Source organism: Aquila chrysaetos, chromosome 16 (assembly GCF_900496995.4).
Source record: "Aquila chrysaetos chrysaetos chromosome 16, bAquChr1.4, whole genome shotgun sequence".
NCBI lineage: Eukaryota > Metazoa > Chordata > Aves > Accipitriformes > Accipitridae > Aquila > Aquila chrysaetos.
Genome location: NC_044019.1, coordinates 10,006,676 through 10,023,274, shown reverse-complemented (window position 1 = coordinate 10,023,274; position 16,599 = coordinate 10,006,676). Strand labels below are relative to the sequence as shown.

The window sequence follows — 16,599 nt, the reverse complement described above, 5'->3', positions numbered from 1 at the left end:
AATCAGTTTATTAATTCTATAAAAAACACAAGGCACAGCCTGACTATATCCTGCAGGGGGTTAAACTGTTTACATGGTCCGGGCAGTAAAATGCTGTATAATTCCCAGTAGAAGACCTGAAGGAAATAGGAAGGTGGGAGGGAGCCCACAGGGTCTGTGCTCAGTTTGTCTGCTGTGGCCAGACAGCAATACTGTAAAATTCAGCACATCCATAGGATTGCTCTGATCAGGGAAAGGAGATACCTGTGGTGTGTTGAGGACTGGATGGTTCAGCCATGAACCTACCGAGCTTGACAGAAAACTGAGGGAGCATTAGAAGATACCCTGCCAATTGATAAGATTTCCTGCTGTTTGGTACCCTACAGTGTCCATACTTGACAGTGTCATGCTGCTGTTGCTTTTAAAAGGGAAGGGAAATCTGATGGTCCTTAAATTCACTGTTTTCCCCCAAAAGGAGGATCACAGCAAGTTTTCAGCCTTTAAAGCCAAGAGTAGTTTTCACTAGGAAGGGTGGAGGGCTGGTTTTCAGACACTGGTGCTTCAGAGCCCCAGCCCAGGACTGCCTTGAAGTGAGTCCACCATGCTTATCAGTTATATATTGTTAAAATGAAGAAAACAGCCTTTGCTACGACTAAGCACGTGTCCATTTCCTGAACACTGCAGAAATGAACTATATGTTCTTAAAGCACTATTTTTTCTGTAAATCTGTGTGGCTTGAAAATCCACAGGAAGAGTTTGATGCTTGTTCAAGTTCTCAGCCACCTTGAAGGAACGCGGTGACTGGGAAAGGTAGAAACCAGGTAGGCACCATGACAATGGAAAATTTAGCCTCTACCCTTCCTGCCTCGCAGTAGGTCTGTAGGTTGAACCCATGCAGAGGTTGCTTTGGGAGGCTGGGGCTAAGATCCTTCTGCTTGGTTTGCTCATTGAACACTCGTGCAGTTCTCGTCTTTTCCAGACAGGAGATAGTGGATCTGGAAAATGTACAAGGGGCAGGAAGGATGCTCAGAGACGAGTACTACAGAGTATTTTTCATTCTTTTTACAGCAGAGTATTACATCTGGGAAAGGATGAAGACTGTGAATAGATGATTGCCATCCACTGTTTGTCAACTAGGTGGCACCAAATTAAATAATCCAACATCACCTGCAAATAAGCAAAAGGAGGTACTTTTTTCCTCACTGTGCATCGTTCTAACGCTGACTCATTGCTGTGAGATGTTTGAGGCCAAAATGTAAATGCTGTGTTCAGAAAGTAATTGGTTAAATTGGTGGGGAAAAGATCCTCTAAAAAGCAAACGAATATGGAAAGGTGAATGCATTCCCACATGGAAGGAGTGAGAGATTGGGGCTGCCTTTCACAGGCAGGAGATGAATAAGATAGCAGCAACAGAGTATGTGGAGAAACAAAGCAGGCAGAGGAGGCAGATCAGATATCTCTACGAAGGCAAGATGGTTGCAAGTCTTGCTTCTGCTGAAGCTGAAGCTGCCCTATGGATAAGGGGAGACCATGCTTGCATGCACTGGAGGTGGCTGTTGCCTGGACCCCTTGGAGCCATGTGGCCGAGCTTTGCTCCTGGATTGAGCATTTCAGTGGTGATCCATAACAACCCAGGCAGCACTGACCAAAGGAAGAGATGGGATTTCTACCCTGGACATGTTAAGCTTGAAAACATCCGCTCCGCCTTGTTTTCACTGCATCTCAGCAGAGAGCTGCAGCTGGAGGTATCTCCGGGCATCTCCTGGCTGGGCACACAAAGTCCCATGCACTGGGTCATTGCTCCCATGCGCTGGGTCACCAGGTGGAGCCACATCTTGGGGCAGGCCCTGTGTGGCCATCAGATGCTGGGTCGCAGGAGGCCACCAGAGAATATAAGTTGGTCACAGGGGATATGGGACAGCCTCACATGTCACAAAGAAGTTGGGCAGGTCTGATTTAGCTAACGGGATATGAGAGACTGAGGGATGCTGTCTGCAGACATTTAGTGAGTTTAGTGAGTGACTTGGGAAAACTGCAAGCTAATATTCCTCATCTTTTAGTTGCTCAAGGGAAAACTGCAAGCTAATATTCCTCATCTTTTAGTTGCTCAAGCTGCTGTAAGTTTCCAGGCTTTCACCACCCTGTCAGCCCTCTGCTTGAACCAGCAAAGGTAAACCTTGGTATTTCTAATAAAAACACAAATAGCTTGAGAAATTTTTTGAGTTTTGTTCCTTCCTAATGCAGAAAACCTTTTTTCCTGATTAAAAAAAGGTACAAGGGTGCTGCAGGTCCACCTTTGGGACAGCTCCAAGGCAGCACCAAGAGCTCAAAGCTTTGGGTATGAACGGGAGGTGGCAGTACACAGTGATCTGAGTAACCCCAGATGTGTCCCAGCCACCCCGGCTCTGCCAGGTCTCTGCCATGGGCCAGACCTGGTCTTCTGGAGGTGTTTAGCATCACCAGGTTTAGAAACAGCAAATCTACATGTCCAGGAGAGAGTGGGGCTCAGGCAGGGGGTGGCTGCAGCCCCTGTGGAGATACCCATCTCTCCCCACCGTATGAAGAAGGGACCTGGCTGATGAACCTGGGTGGCTAGGCTTCTAATTATGCTTTGTGGGGCTGATGAAGAGAAGCTTTACATTACAGTGAGAAGTAGGACAGGAGAGCTGGCTGAGGGAGGTGGTAACAGGATAGCTGGGAGAGCACATGAGCTTAGGTATGAATCTTCACCTTGCTGCTTCTTCAGCCTAGTCCTCAGAGGATTTCACTCCCTCTGGAAGCAGCAATGGCTCGGGACAAACGTTTTCAGTTTTCTTCCCTCCAGCTTGGAGAAAAAGGAAATCTTTGTGGTTCTTAGCTTCTCCCCAAGGCCAGAGCTGAGAATAAACAGAGGTTGTGATGCTGGTTGTAGCTGCTCCCTCCCAAGACTGCAGGTTTGACTCCTGGGGCTTGGCACATCCTTCATGCACTGCAGGAGCATCAGGCTGAGTGACAATCCCAGCGAGGCTTTCATCCTGCTGCACTGAGGAGCAAGAAAACACAGTGTCTCCCCCCTCAAAAATCCCTTACCACAGATGGTTTGGTCGCAGCCTGGGCAGGGAAAAGAAGATCCTGCTGCTTAAACAGGCTATTTGGTGACAACTGCTGTGCATCAATGATGGCTGGAGGGCAGAGGCAGTCACAAATGGACCCATCAGCTTTTTGGGGTCCCAAAATAACATGTCCCTGAAGGAGCTGGCGGCAGCTCTTGGTGAGGCAGCGAGCCTGGGAAGCCATGACTCTCCCTGCAGGTCAGGCCATTACATTTTCATCCATGGCAGGATAGCAGTGTCCTCGGTGTCCACTTCACCCTCCAGCTTGGCAGCACGAAGCCATCTCACATTTCTGCCCCTGAGAAACAGCAAAGCAGGTTAATGCAGCTGCAGATTTCACTTAGCTGTTTGCTGGTGCTGGAAGGGCAGATGAACAAACGAGCTGTGGAGAGTGGGGAACAACATAAAATCCCAGAGCAAATGGCACCGTTTGGGATTGCTCAGCCACACACCCCAGGGAAGGACAGTGATGCTCTCTATCCCGCAATGCCCCATAAATCTGACACCACCTCTGCATGGGGGCAGATGCAGATAGTGGGACACTGTGGGGCAATTTCTCCCTGGGATGAGGGGGTAAGCCCTGCCGAAAGGCTCCTGTGGCAATAGGCAGCTGCAGCTGTGGGCTCCCTGCCAGCAGCTCTGCCCAGAGTGGGATCTGGAGGCCGATCTCGCAGCCAAGACAGCGCCATTCATCGGCACTCAATAAACAAAAGTGCCTTGCTGTTTTATCCGGGAGATAAGCATTCATGGCATGAGATTGCTTTCCCTAGCGCTCTCTGCTGAGTGTGGGCGCCTGGGTCAGCTGCCAAAGGAGCCAGGGCACTGCTACAGTGGGACACGCTGCAGACAGGCGTGCAGGAACGGGGGCTGCTGGGTGTCAGGCAGCCCTGAGGCTGAAGCCCCATGGGTGCTAGGCATGGCAAGATGCTGGTGTGTACTGGAGGTCGCCAGCGCTGTGGGTTGTGTTTTGCGAGCCAGCTCATGACACATTACCTGTTAGCACTCCAGGGTCAACACTGCAGCTCTAAAAGTCACTTACAAGGGAAGACAATTCTACTGTTATGCCTTTTTGGCTTCTTGATGATCAATGATGGAAGCCTGAAAGCTTTTTGCTTTGTTTTTTTTCAGAGATAACATTGCTGAGCCTTGATTTCCCTGCTTTTGCTGGAGAAAAGCAGCAGGAGAGTTAGCTGGTGGGAATTGAACACTTGCGTGCCTTGAGCATCAGGGACTTTCCTCCCACTATTTGTCAGGCATTTAAATCAAGTAGCTACTAAGAAGATGTCTGCAACCTCCTTCCAAGGAGCGATGGCCAGAGGGGACAAACAGACCATGTATGCTGGTTCACCTGCATGGTGTTGCAGCCTTGAGCTCTTGGGGACAACAGAGCCAGGCTTGGGGTAGAGCTGTCCCCTTCCCGCACCCCCTTCACTCTTCGGCTGCATCCGCATCCCCTCTCACTTCTGTAACGTCAAGTTGTCTTGACAGACAAGAAATTGCACAGAAAATGAAACCAGACCTGCTGGGTCAATGGTTTCTGGGTGATTCCTGGCATCCAAGCTGACCGCCAGCTGTGGATCTGTTCCACATTTGTTCCTTTTATTCATACCATTTGGCTGTACTCTCAGCAGTTGGATGCTGGATGCCTCCCCTATCACCTCTGTGCTATTACCTTTGTCAACCCATCCTGTGGTCCCAATGGAGAATGAGATCAGGCTCGGCTGAGATTGATTTTTCCAGAAAACAACGTTGACCAGTGCTAATTATACGTTACTGCCTCTTCAATCTTTATCAATTAAATCATCTACCAGCGCTCTGACAATCATGTCCAGGATGGCCACCGGGCCAAGGGAGCAGTGACTAAACTTGTCCGATTTGGCTTTTTTAAGCGTTGGTTTAATAACCACACTCATCAGGCACTTGGGGATTTCACAGTGCTCCACAATTTATTAAAACAGAAAGCAATACAAATGGGGAAGGAAACTGAAAAACGCGACCTTGTGAAAGCTTCTTTGCCAGCAGACTGAACTTGACCTGTGTCCTTGGCAGGGCTAAACCAGCCAATGGCCTCTCTGGCAGCTGGGCTGAAAGCAGCACCGGATTTTGAGACTCATGTAGGGGCAGCTTTATGACAAACTGAGCACAAACCTGGTGTAATGATCCCATAGGTACCATGATGATGATGATGTTGCCTTGTATGGGAGGTCCTGAGCTCTGCTGTTCACCTCGTATCAAACGCAGACATTGCTGCTTTTGAAGCTCCACTTTGTACCAAACGCTTTTATATCTCTCGTGTCTGTCAGAAGAAAAAATTTGTGTCTGAGAGCAGAGGAAACCTTGACAACCTGGCACTCGCTGAATGTGAACTTTCTTCCTCTGCTTTTTTTATCCCCTCTCTTAAAGGCTGCCGGAAGAAATGGGTCCTTTGCGCTATGCAGGTTACAAAGAGCAGTTGTTTTTAGGCAGCAGAACCAAAAATAAAAGAGTGATTGCAGTCCTCTTAAAACTCAACATAAAACTGGATGGCATTAACCTCTTCTTTGCCAGGGGATGGTACTGTCCTACCAGCACATCTATGGGATGGCACTTTATGATAAATGGCAAAATCTATCCACCTCAATCCATGCCGAGTTCAGTTCAGCTTTTGTCCGAGCTGGTACAGCGCAGTGAAACCCACCAAAGCCTTTGGAAAACAGGGCAGAGCGGGGACCCACCACCACCAAGGAAGGGGGCGGGAAGGAGTTTTGCCGCTGGTGAGTGGGAAGGGGTGACCACAGCTCCCCCCCGCTCTGTTGCCCCGTTCCCCGAACTAGGGGAGCCCTGTGTCAGTGCCCGCCAGCGCCTTCCCAAGGACGTGGTGGAGACAAGGCTGTGGGGTTGGATAGACTATGCCAGCGGCTCCCTGCCCACAGCACTTGCATTTTGCTCCTGTGATGATCCCCATCCAGTACACACCAAAAAAATGGCCATGACGCACAAGTCTCCTTCCTCAGTCAGGCACCACCTTTCTGGAGTGAGCTTTGTCACCTCCTGTGCTGTATCTTCTTGTGCTTTGCCCAGCCCAGGTTGAAAAGTGCACAAACTGCTCCCTTTTTCACCTACATCCAACTCATCAGCACTGGCTTCCGATGCTTCACCGACCTCTGGTTTACATCTTCTTCTCACCTTGGGTTACAGGTCCCTGGCTGTGATAACAAGCTCCAGTGCGCGCACAACTGATGTTTCTGGGCTGTTCATCATGACTCCATACAGTTGTCGCTTCTCCCGTGTACACAGTCTCCTCATTAGCTTGACACGCTCCACCACCCTTGTAGCCGCTCTTCTCTGATCATCTCCGATTCATTGCACCGGCTGTGTATTCGTGCTCCGCTGGCTCCCGTGAGCCTTCGGTGCAGAGCTGGTAACCCCACGCTCGCTGCGTCTGTCATAGCGTGGTGGTGCCCGGTGCTCGTGAGCCGTGAGGGCTGCTCTTACAGATGCACTCCCTGGAGATCTTTTCCTCTTCCCTCGGTGGTGTCATGCCTGTGGCTGCCATCCCAAGGGGCACAGAGATCTGGCTGGCTACCGCTGTCCTCCTCGCCTTCTTGCTTAGTTTCCAAAGCCCACTGAAACGGTCTCCGCGGATGTTCTCATGCGAGGACTCAGGCCCCGTTACGCTCCTGAAACCGCGACGGAGCCTATTAAACCTGAACGCGATGCCCGCCTGTGGCCCGGAGGCTCTCCGGCGGGGCAGCAGGCGGCACAGCACGGTGACCCAACCGCCCACAACTGGCTTGGTCTTTATTTTGAAGGGAATGACAGATTTATTATCCCCCCCCCCCCAATTTTCACTCGTCCCGTCGTTCCACCCACCCGTGTGCCGCTCCGCCGGCTGCCTGCAAGATGGCTGACGGGCGGGGCGAGGGAGCGCGCACCTCGCCCTGCGGCGGGGCGAGGGCTGTTTGCTGTCGGAGGGGAGGGCAGGGACACCCCCGCTCCCCCCCCGCGGCTCTCGACGCCGGGGCACGCTGCGCCCCGGGGAGGGCCCAGGCCGGGGGAGGCCGCGGCGAAGGCCCGGCCGCCCCGGCCCGCGTTGCCACGGCGACGCCGCGGCCGCCCCGGCGGGGAGGGCCCGGCGCCGGCGGCGGGTTTTCCTGCGCCGGGCGCGGCCAGCGGGGGCAGAGCTGAGCCGGGCCGGGCCGCGCCGCGCCGCGCCGAGGAGCTCCGCACCCCGCGCCGCACCGGCCTCCGGCCCCGGCGGGAACCCCGCCGCCGCCGCCCCCGCCCCGGACCGGTAAGTGCGGGCGCGGCCCCTCCCCGGCCCTCGGGAGGCGCCGCCGGGGGTCCCGGCACCCCTCCGGCCGCCGCCGGGCTGCGGCTCGCCTTCCCCGGCCTGGCCCCTGCTGCACCGGCCCCTTCGTCTCTCGCCCCGGCCCCTCACCTCAGGGGTGTGCCGGGCCCCCTTCCCGCACCTCTGGTCCCTGGGGGGCCGGCCCCTCACCCGGGGGGCTGCGGGCTGCCCTGGCCGCCCCCCCATGCACCCCTCTCACCCCGGGGGCTGCGGGCTGCCCTGGCCCCGCCTTGTACCCCCCTCACCCCGGGGGTTGTAAGCCCTCCCGGCCCCCCGCCTGCTCCCCTCACCCTGGGATGTGCCGGTCCCCCGGCCGGCCGCTCCCCTCATCCCGGGGGGTGGGGGTCCCTCTGCCCGAATTTGGGGCCGGGGGCGCAGGTGCCCGTGTGTCAGAGCCGAGCCCGGGGGAGATCGCCCCATGCCCCCCGTGCTGCTGGGCTCGCCCTTGCCGGGCGTCGGGGGCTGTAGTGGTGTCACCCTTCCTCTCCCTGCCCTCGCCGGGGAAATCGCGGGTGACACGTGTGCGGTTTCAGCCGTGTCCTTTAGTGCCGCGGAGCTGCTGCTTTTTATATCGAAAGTGACTTGCATGTTTCTCCGGGGCTTCTGATTGTTGGGGTGATCTGTAAGATTGTAGCCTCTGGCCGCCCCGGTCGCGGGGCAGCGTCCTGCATCCGAGCTCCTTCCAGGCTCTACTAAGCCAGATCTGGGCCTCTCTGAGGTAGGTCAAGGTTATTGTGCTCTTTCTCCCGTGGATGGGGAACATGCCGATGTGGATAGGCTGTGGGATCTCCTCAAGGTCACCCTGGGAACTGGACCCCAAGCATCCTCTCCTCTCTTGCTGCGCTCTCCGGAGCTGCCAGGCTCCTGCTGGGCAAGGGCGCAGTGGTGGAAATCGGATTTTCCAGTGCCCTGGGCCTCTCTTCCTGTGGGGCTTCTCAGCTTTTAGTTTCTACTCCTTGCCAGGCTGTCAGTAACAAACGTCAGAGCAGGATCCCAGCTATATTTCTTTGGCCTAATATGTTTTAGGTATTAGGTGTTTACAGTTAAAGACTCGGTGTTTTTACCATAGCACGTTCATCTCCGAGAGCCTCGCTGCTGTTAGGATCTGTGCTCTCGTGGCGTGGCTGCTGCTGTTAGGACTGTATCTGCAGTGATTTTGATCACTGCAAGTCACTGTGGCTTTGCCTGTCAAGAACTCGCTTCTTGGCAATGGCAAGCAAAAGGCAATGGGACTAGAGTGGTACTCGGCTGATAATGATATATAGCGTGGGGCTCGGATGGTGGTTGTCTGCTTGTCCTCAGCTTGTGTTTTGCTTTCCAGGCTGTTACAAATAAAGGTATAGATGAGGTCTGATAGGAGGAGTTACTGTAACGTCTTCACCAGAAAATAAATTCCAGTATTTAATGAAGGTTTACCCCTTTGAATGTCTTGCCTGTAGAATTTTTAACTGTGCGCTACTACTGCTTCTCATTCTTCACACGGGTACAATTTTTCTCCTGGTGCTGTGCCCTTAGGCTCATTTGTTCACTGAGTGCCCATCATAGTAAGGAGCGTTACGTTTTGAGGGCGATGGTGATTGGTGGCAGAGATGGATGGCCGAGTTGGAACAGGGAGCAAATCTGTGTCGTAAATTGGAGCCCGGCACCGCTCTGAAGGGAAGTCTGCAGTCTTGGTTGATGCCCAGCAATCTTGTTAATGTCTTACTAAGATGCCAGGGCCCTAGAAGATCCTCCTGCTGCCATTTTAAGAAGGGGTAGTGTGCTGTATTAAGTTACTAGGAGGTAGAAATCACTGACAGCCTGTCAGCGCCATTTGCTCCCCTTTTCCTGCCAAGATTTAAATTAGTGTGCAAGATGGGGGAATTATGTACCTGGCTGGCCAAGGTGACAGCAGCACGTACACGTGGAAGTAGTCCCCCTGCTCGCTTGTGCATCGCGTTTTTTGTTGTAGGTCTCTAGCAGGGCAAAGGTGTGATGGAGAGAAGAGACCAAGACGCAGTGGCTGCGGTTTGGTGTCCCTCAAAGCCTGGGAGCCGTGAGGATTTGGAGCTGTGCTCTGATGAGGATGTTATAATGGGGAAAGTCTCACTTAGGAGCTGTAAGCATTTCATGTGCCTATACAGTTGTTCTTGCGTAACTGTTGTCATGCTGAGAATTGTAAAATAGCAGGAGGGAGAGATTTTCTGGAGTAGGACAGCAGTGTTTTTAGGTGGGAGAACGTTGTGCTGTGTTTAGCTAGAATTAAACACGTCTAGATCCAGCATCCCTGACCGGCGGCCCAGTTTTGCAGATTCCCCTAAGAACAGCTTTTCCGTGAGGGTTAAAGCCCGATCTAGGGAACACCCTCATTGCAGTATAGGGGATGACCATGCAATGCTGTGAAAATAGTAAATTATCCCTGGCACTCTGGGTTCTATCTAAATAATCTGCAGGCAGGAGGGTTGAAGAGGAGTGACTGATGAGTTGCTCCTTCTCCCTCGGCAAGGAGCGCCTGGGTGTGGTGTAGGGCTCCATCTCTGGTCCTCCAAAGGGCTGGGCTTTGGGTTTGCTGCTGGGCTGGGGGTTGGTTGTTTTACAGGTGCTGGCAAACTTCTGGATTTTCTTTTGCCCCACTGTGGAAATAAAATGCTCTTGGGGGGCAATCGCCAAATTCACAGTGGCTGCTGGAAGGTGGTATGTCCTTGTGAAATTTGGGAGGTGAAAGGCTTGTTTGGCGAGAAGAAAAGTTTAGCAGCGTTGAATATAGCTGCGGAGGGACTTGTGTCCCTTGGTGCTGTCTCACAGCACATCTGCCTTGTTCCAGTGCGATGCTTTCTATTGTCATTTGATCCCTGGGCTCACTTTGGGGCAAGGAACTGCAAACGTTTTGCACTGCCAACTTTCCAGTGCCAGCAAGATGCCCTGTGCAGGGTGTATCTCTTAATAGGCTGTTTCTATCTGCCTGAGATCATATTGTGCTGCCAGAATGACATAAAAGAGCTTTGAACTAGGCCCCAAGGGGGAAGGAAAAGGGGTGGAAAAAAGCAAAATATTTCTGTTCCATTGTTAGGAGATCCTGCGCTGGGGAGATGATGTGTAACCAAATGAGGTTTGCAATGGCTGGGACAAATGAGTATTACAGTAGGATGCTCATGTCCTGTGAAAGGAGTTTCTGCAGTTACCCCTTTTCTAGGCTCTTTCAGAACAGAGAGGCATTTCTCCTAAGCCTGCCTTGTTCCTGGCTGTCCTTTTTCAGAGTGGTTTTTTTCCCTGTTGTCTTTTGTTTGTTTGCTTGTTTGTTTTGTTTTTCCCCAGAATGAAGTTTCAGCAGAGCTGCTGGCAGGTCAGCGATGTCCCAGAGCTGTGCACTTTGGCCCTTGACTGGAGTAAGTTGCTCTGGCAGAGGCAGCGGAGCAAATTTGGTTTGCACCAGCTGAGGTTGGGCCATCGTGTCGGAGCCCTCGAGCTACAGGAGGAGCCTGGGCACACAGCCTCTTTAGCCTGTCACTTACAAGTTTGTTAACGTCCTGTTAGGCTTCCGGTTGGACACGCTTATCTCCCAGCTGCCTCTGCTCCTCTGTTTAAATCTGCAATACTGTGTATGGACAAGTGCCTGCTCTGCTCCTTCAACAGCAGCAGTGCAGGATGGGGAAGGATCTGTCCTAGCACAGCATCCTGCCTTCTGCTACTGCAGTTACGTAAGGACTGGTTATTATTCCTTTTACATCTCTGTATGTGTTCACCTAAATCCTTAACTGTGTTTTCAGGAAATGCAAAAGCCTGCTTTGATGCCCATGTTTGCACATTCGGGCTTTCTTAGGAGTAGCCAAATGTCTGCACTACCAGAAAGTTAGGAGAGTTGGAATTATCAATTACTTACCATGGCAAATGAGCTATGTACGGATGCTGCCTATGCAAGCCAGTGCATTGTTTTTATTTTTTACTCTTGAATGTATCATACACACTGCATATGTTTCATTGTGCATTTCTCATAAATGGCTGCATGGACTCTAACCTTGCTGGAGCCAGTTGCCTTGTCTATCCGCAGTGAGACAGTAGGACGTGACTGCAAGCACCTCTTCTTCTCCACTGCTGAAGAGGTGCCTGAAGTCTAACAGGACAGTGTGTTTTGGCTTTCCTGGCGCCGTGATTTGATGAAGCCTTCCTCCTTCTGCAAGGCTGGGTCTTCTGGCCTGTGCCTGATTGGAGCAGGGACTGTCTTTTGCCCGTATCCAGCTAACAGCACAGCGGCTTGCTAGAGCTAATGCTGTGTTGCTCCAGCTAATCCTAACAGCAGATAAATAATTTTCTCCTGTCCTCTTTTGTTTGCCTTCCAGTGCAAAGGTAGCAGGAAGGAGGCGGTGGATTGAGCTGTCCAATGCAAAACTGGGTGTTGCTTTAACCTTACAGTATTGATTGTTGGGTAGTTTCAGTTGTTGTAAAGATAAAGTAACAGGGGGTACAAAAGCTTTAGAAAACAAGGCAAAACCCCAGACAAACCCAGTGAAAAGACCTTGTCACTCAGGGTGGTTTGGATTTCTGTCTGGCAGTTTTCTCTTGCACATCTGCAAATTTAAAAGCTTTGAATACTTGCTGTCTTGGGAGGGCTGCCCACATGGAGATTATTTGCCTGGGGAAGGGAAAGGCAACCGGGCAGCAATGCTTGTTCTGTGTCAGGAGAAATGTGATGGGATACCCTTTATTTAATTTGTGGGGTCTCTGTTGATCTTGATTTAATGCAGCCTGTGGTGAGCTGCTCACAGGAATGCAGTCTTAGTTTATTTTGTTAAACCTTTTCATAACCAGTTCTTGTTCTTGTTTCGGTGGTGCTGTTGTGGGTGGGTGGCTATGCCTTGTCAAACCTCCCTGTGCCCTGCTCCTTCCTTTGGTGCTGATACTGGAGTGTGGCTTATCAGGAGAGCTGTCTGGATTACTTTTCTTTCCTGGGTCTGCAGCATTTATCCAGAGGCCAGGAGGACAGGGGTTGATTTTGATTCAGCTGAGTTTCCCACAATGGCATGAATTTGAGCAGCTGGGGATGACCGAAGTCCCATCAAAGACTGTCCGTGCCCCACCTGAAGTTTGGCTTCATGGTTGAGGCTCATGCTCTCGATTTAAAGGCTGTCCCAAATATGAGGAGCTTCGTGGACAAAGTGGGGAGAGGGAAGGAGAAGGAAAACTTCCCCTCTTATACAGGACAGCGGTGCTGCTGCACTGAGTGACTAACTGTCTTGGAGGAGGCCTTTGGGAAGAGAGGAGGTGTGTGCTTTTCTTTTTTAATTAGAGCACAAAGATGTGGGACTTCCAGCAAGTCATTTTAGTAGGAGAGAGATGCTGTGTGGGTGAGCTTTTAGTTTGGATCAAGCCAGAAGCCAGTCTAGTAGCCGTGATGCTTCATTTCTGAATTCAACCACAGCTCCCAGTGAATCCTTTTTGCTCTGTCAAGGGGCTGTGCTGTGTGATGTGAAAGCTCCTAGCCAGGGCAAGCACTGGCTTTGTGTGGATAAACGCGTGGAAGGAGGCGGTAGCAAGTGGTGTGCTTAGTCTGGACCAGCGCATCTGCCATTTCTGTTGCTGCCGAGTACTGTGTCCTTGTCACTGTGGTGTCTGACCCCTTACTGCCTTTAATGGGTGTGCTGCCTGCATGTCTTGGCAGAGGAGACAAGGGCAGTTCCCTGTTGCCTGCCAGGTAGGGTGGGATGGAAACATGTTCTCCAAGGCCATGTGCAGACTGGGAGCTTGTTTGGTGCCCTGTTCAGTGCTGTGCTCTTTGATCTCTGATAGTTAGGGATTTATAAAAAAAGAAGAAAGAAGGAAGGATGTTTTATGGACAGGATATGTCAGGGGCTAACTGTGAATTTGGGTACTGCTTTCTCCTTTGCCACAGATTTAGAGCATGACCTTGGATAAGCAGTAAAATGTCTGTCTCTGACCCTGTCCCCTACAATCAAATAGGGACGGCAGCACTTCTAGGGTTTTGGGACTTGTACACAATAGCAATGGCAGCTGTTGCAGAAGGTATGATCTGATGTAGTAAATGGTCTCTCCTTCTGGGCGCTTCATTTTCCTTTTTTGTTTTGTGTTGGCTTTCTCAGGGATGGGAGTAGCTTCCTTTTCCATGTCCTGGGTGAGCTGAGCTCTTCTCTGTAAGGCAACGGGAGCACTTGTTGGTTCATCTCATCCTTTGGGAACAGAAGGCTATTTTCTAAGGGTAGTAGTTCTGTTAAAGGACATAAAACTCATTGTGTTGGCCTGACCCCCTTGCCCTGAGCTGTCCCATTTGCTTTGTTAGCAGCTAAATGTGTGCATGACCTGAGCAGCTGTTGTTTTTTTTATGCCCCCCCCCCCCTTTTTTTTTTCCCCAGAAACTTAAAATGAAGATTCATTGGTGCCCCACTCTGGTTCTTCAAAACTAGCGGAGAGCTTGAAGGAAATAGCTTGGATACTGAAGTGATAAGTGCTAGAGAAATGCCAGACGCTATATAAACAACTAAACTCAGCCCCCGGCCCTTCCTGAAAGAGGGATGATTTGCAGAAATACTTCAACAGATGGTCTGAATTTGGCTTTGGAAAGGGGGGAAGAAATGCCAGGCAGCTGCTGAGCTGTGTGTGGGCGCGTGCCCGAGTGCACCGTGTGATGTGCTGCCTGCCAGCATGCTCCTGGGGAGGCTGAGCAGGCTGCTCCGGTACCTTCTACGTGCTCGGAAGGCATCCGCACACCACTGACTCAGTCTCTGCAGCTCTGCTGGGTCCCTGGCATGGAGTGAGCTCCCGCTTCCCCTGCGGTGAGGTTCGGCTGTGCCTGCTTGCTGGGCCATTCTGGTGGAGGTGAGCCGTGGCCAGTTTGCAGAGGCACGGGGTCATCTCATGGGAGAGAGGCTGCAGAGCTGCCGTGCAGCTTGTGAGACATTGCTCAGCATGTGGGTGAGACTGTGGGAAGGCCACGGCATGATCTGACATTGGGTTGTCTCTCACGCTGGTGTGGTTACCTGGACCTGTGACAGTGCTAATTGAGGTGGTCTGGAGCTGGAAGCAAACACATCAGCCATGGCAAAGGGCATGTGCTGTTTGGACTCACCTCTGCATATATGCAAGCTGACAAACTTGCTGGTAGCCTGAAAGGATATGGAATGGGAGGGGGTTTACGTGTCATGGTCAGGGAACCTGATGAACCCTGGCGGAACTGGCTGCTGTGGCCAGCCTGCCCTCTCCCCTGATGAGGTTACTGCTCTTGCAGGGGAAGGAGAACATGGTTTCCCCAGCTGGTACCAGACCTGGGGTCCTGACACCAACCGTGGCAGCAGCAGAGTGCTGCACCACCTCTTGTGTGGGCTCTGCCGCAGGGCAGGCAGGTTCCCAGGTCAGTAGCCACAGCTGGCTCTGATGGGGATTGTGGATTGGAGCCCAGAAGTCCTTGTCCGAGGACCTCTGGAGCAGAGTGTTTTGTCTGCTTCCTGCATGGCCAAACCGCTGTTAGTCTCCCAATGCAACGCACCTGTTACACTGCTCGCTGGCACGACAGTTTGTTGTGTCTAATGTTATTTGCCGTTCCTGCCGTGCACTCTTTGGCAAGACAGTGTTGGCTGGTAGTTGGAGCAGGGCTGCGAGGTGTGCTTCAGGGATGAATTTGGTTTTTTTGGTTTTTTTTTTTAAACTTTCTGAAAAGAGGTCTGATTCTTAAGCAATGCAAGATGAATCGCTTTACAGAGGATGCTTAATGCGTCAGGTAAATTCTTGTGTATACATCTGGCAGGTAGCAGCATTGCACTGCACATGCAGAGTAGCCAGGTAAGACATTTAATGTCCAGAGAATGACTTTCCAAGTTCGACTTATTTCACTTTTTTCCTCTCACTCCTTTTCCTTCCTTGTGTTACCCATCTCCTTCTGCTGTGTTTAGGTGAGCAGGACTGCATGTGTTTTCATTTGCCTGTAGCCTCCTAAATATATTGTCTTCCTGCTGGGAACACCTTGCCTGCCTTGCAGCTTGCTGATTCACAGTGGTCTGGGTGAGCACGGAGCGGGTGGATGGATTGTCCCACAGACTCCCGAGTGTTGCAGTCCCCTTGACAATTCCTCTGCTTGTCACAGAGCATGTACAAGTTTCCCTGGAGGAACTGCTAACCTCTTTAAGAACAACATGACCCTTGTGGGGCCGCTGATGTATGATTAGCAAGGAACCATTTTGCTGTGATCTGAACAGCTTTGGCGTAAGCAAACAGCTGAGGTGGGAGAAGAGAAATGCTGTTTGTGATGCAGGAGCAGAGCAGGTACGTTCATGTACCCCCACAGCAAAGGGACTGGCAGCAGCAGTCGTGTATCACCATTCCTGTGGCTGAGAGGCAAGGAATATTGATGAACATGACATTTAACTGGCATTTCTTCTAGCATACTGGGAGCATTCATCAAATTCTGCCTTCAGCAGTGAGAAGTAATGAGATAAGCTTTCTTCCTCAGAAAGGTCTCTATCTGCTGTTGCAAAGTGTTTGGGAGGCTGGGAGGTGTCCTTTTGTTATCCTGTCTACTCTCCATGTCTGGTCTCTTGTACAAAAGGCACCTGAAATACAGTCTTGGCTCTACTGAGCATCTGAGCTTGCAGCCTGTACACCAGTGTTTGCGTGCTTACATGGTGGCTACTGCTCAATGCTTCTGTCACCTTGCCTTACGCGGAGCCCAGCTCCTAACTCCAGAGGGTGACACAGGAGGGTTTACGTCCTTTTAGACTCTGGGGTCCTGTTTCATTAACCTACAGTATTTTAGCATTGACACCCACATTGGGGGATGGCTCTCTCGGGGCACTGTGGCTTTGCTACAGGGGCAGGGTGTGGGGTTTGCTGGACACATTGCTGTTCCAGCCAGGCTCATGCAGTCCCAGTTTGGGACTCTGAGTGACAGCTATCAGTTGATGTATAGCCCCACAGGGCTCTGGGTTTCTAGGTCTTTTAAATAATTTTGTTCAGGACCCAGAAGCCCTTATCTCCCAGGCTTCCCTGGAGGGCATCTCATTCTATTTTACTGTTGTTTATTGGGTGTTTGGTTTTTTTTCCCAGTGCCCACAGCAGTCAGGCTGCAGGCTGCTGCTGAGAGGGGCAACCCTGCTTCTCACTCCTGCCTCTGTCTTTTTGTGCCGGCCCAAGCATATGTGTGTTCACAGCTATGCATTGACCTGGGAATAGGCCTGGTCTGAAATGAGTTCCTCTAGTAGCTGGGGGAAGGAAGAG

General features: G+C 51.7%; 1 protein-coding gene across 6 annotated transcripts in view; it reads left to right on the top strand.

The window, feature by feature from the left end:
- The first annotated feature begins 7,244 nt into the window (after positions 1-7,244).
- SLC25A22 (solute carrier family 25 member 22) overlaps positions 7,245-16,599 on the top strand; it is a 53,447-nt gene continuing 44,092 nt past the window's right edge. The window contains exon 1 of one of the 6 annotated variants that reach the window (XM_030039157.2): positions 7,245-7,344. The gene's annotated coding sequence lies outside the window, so the exon portion shown is untranslated. Of the gene's footprint in view, positions 7,345-8,021; positions 8,120-10,748; positions 10,767-12,621; positions 12,640-13,380; positions 13,399-14,189; positions 14,209-16,599 lie in introns of those variants that run through there. The other 5 variants (XM_030039158.2, XM_041129281.1, XM_041129277.1 and 2 more) reach the window with 5 other exon arrangements.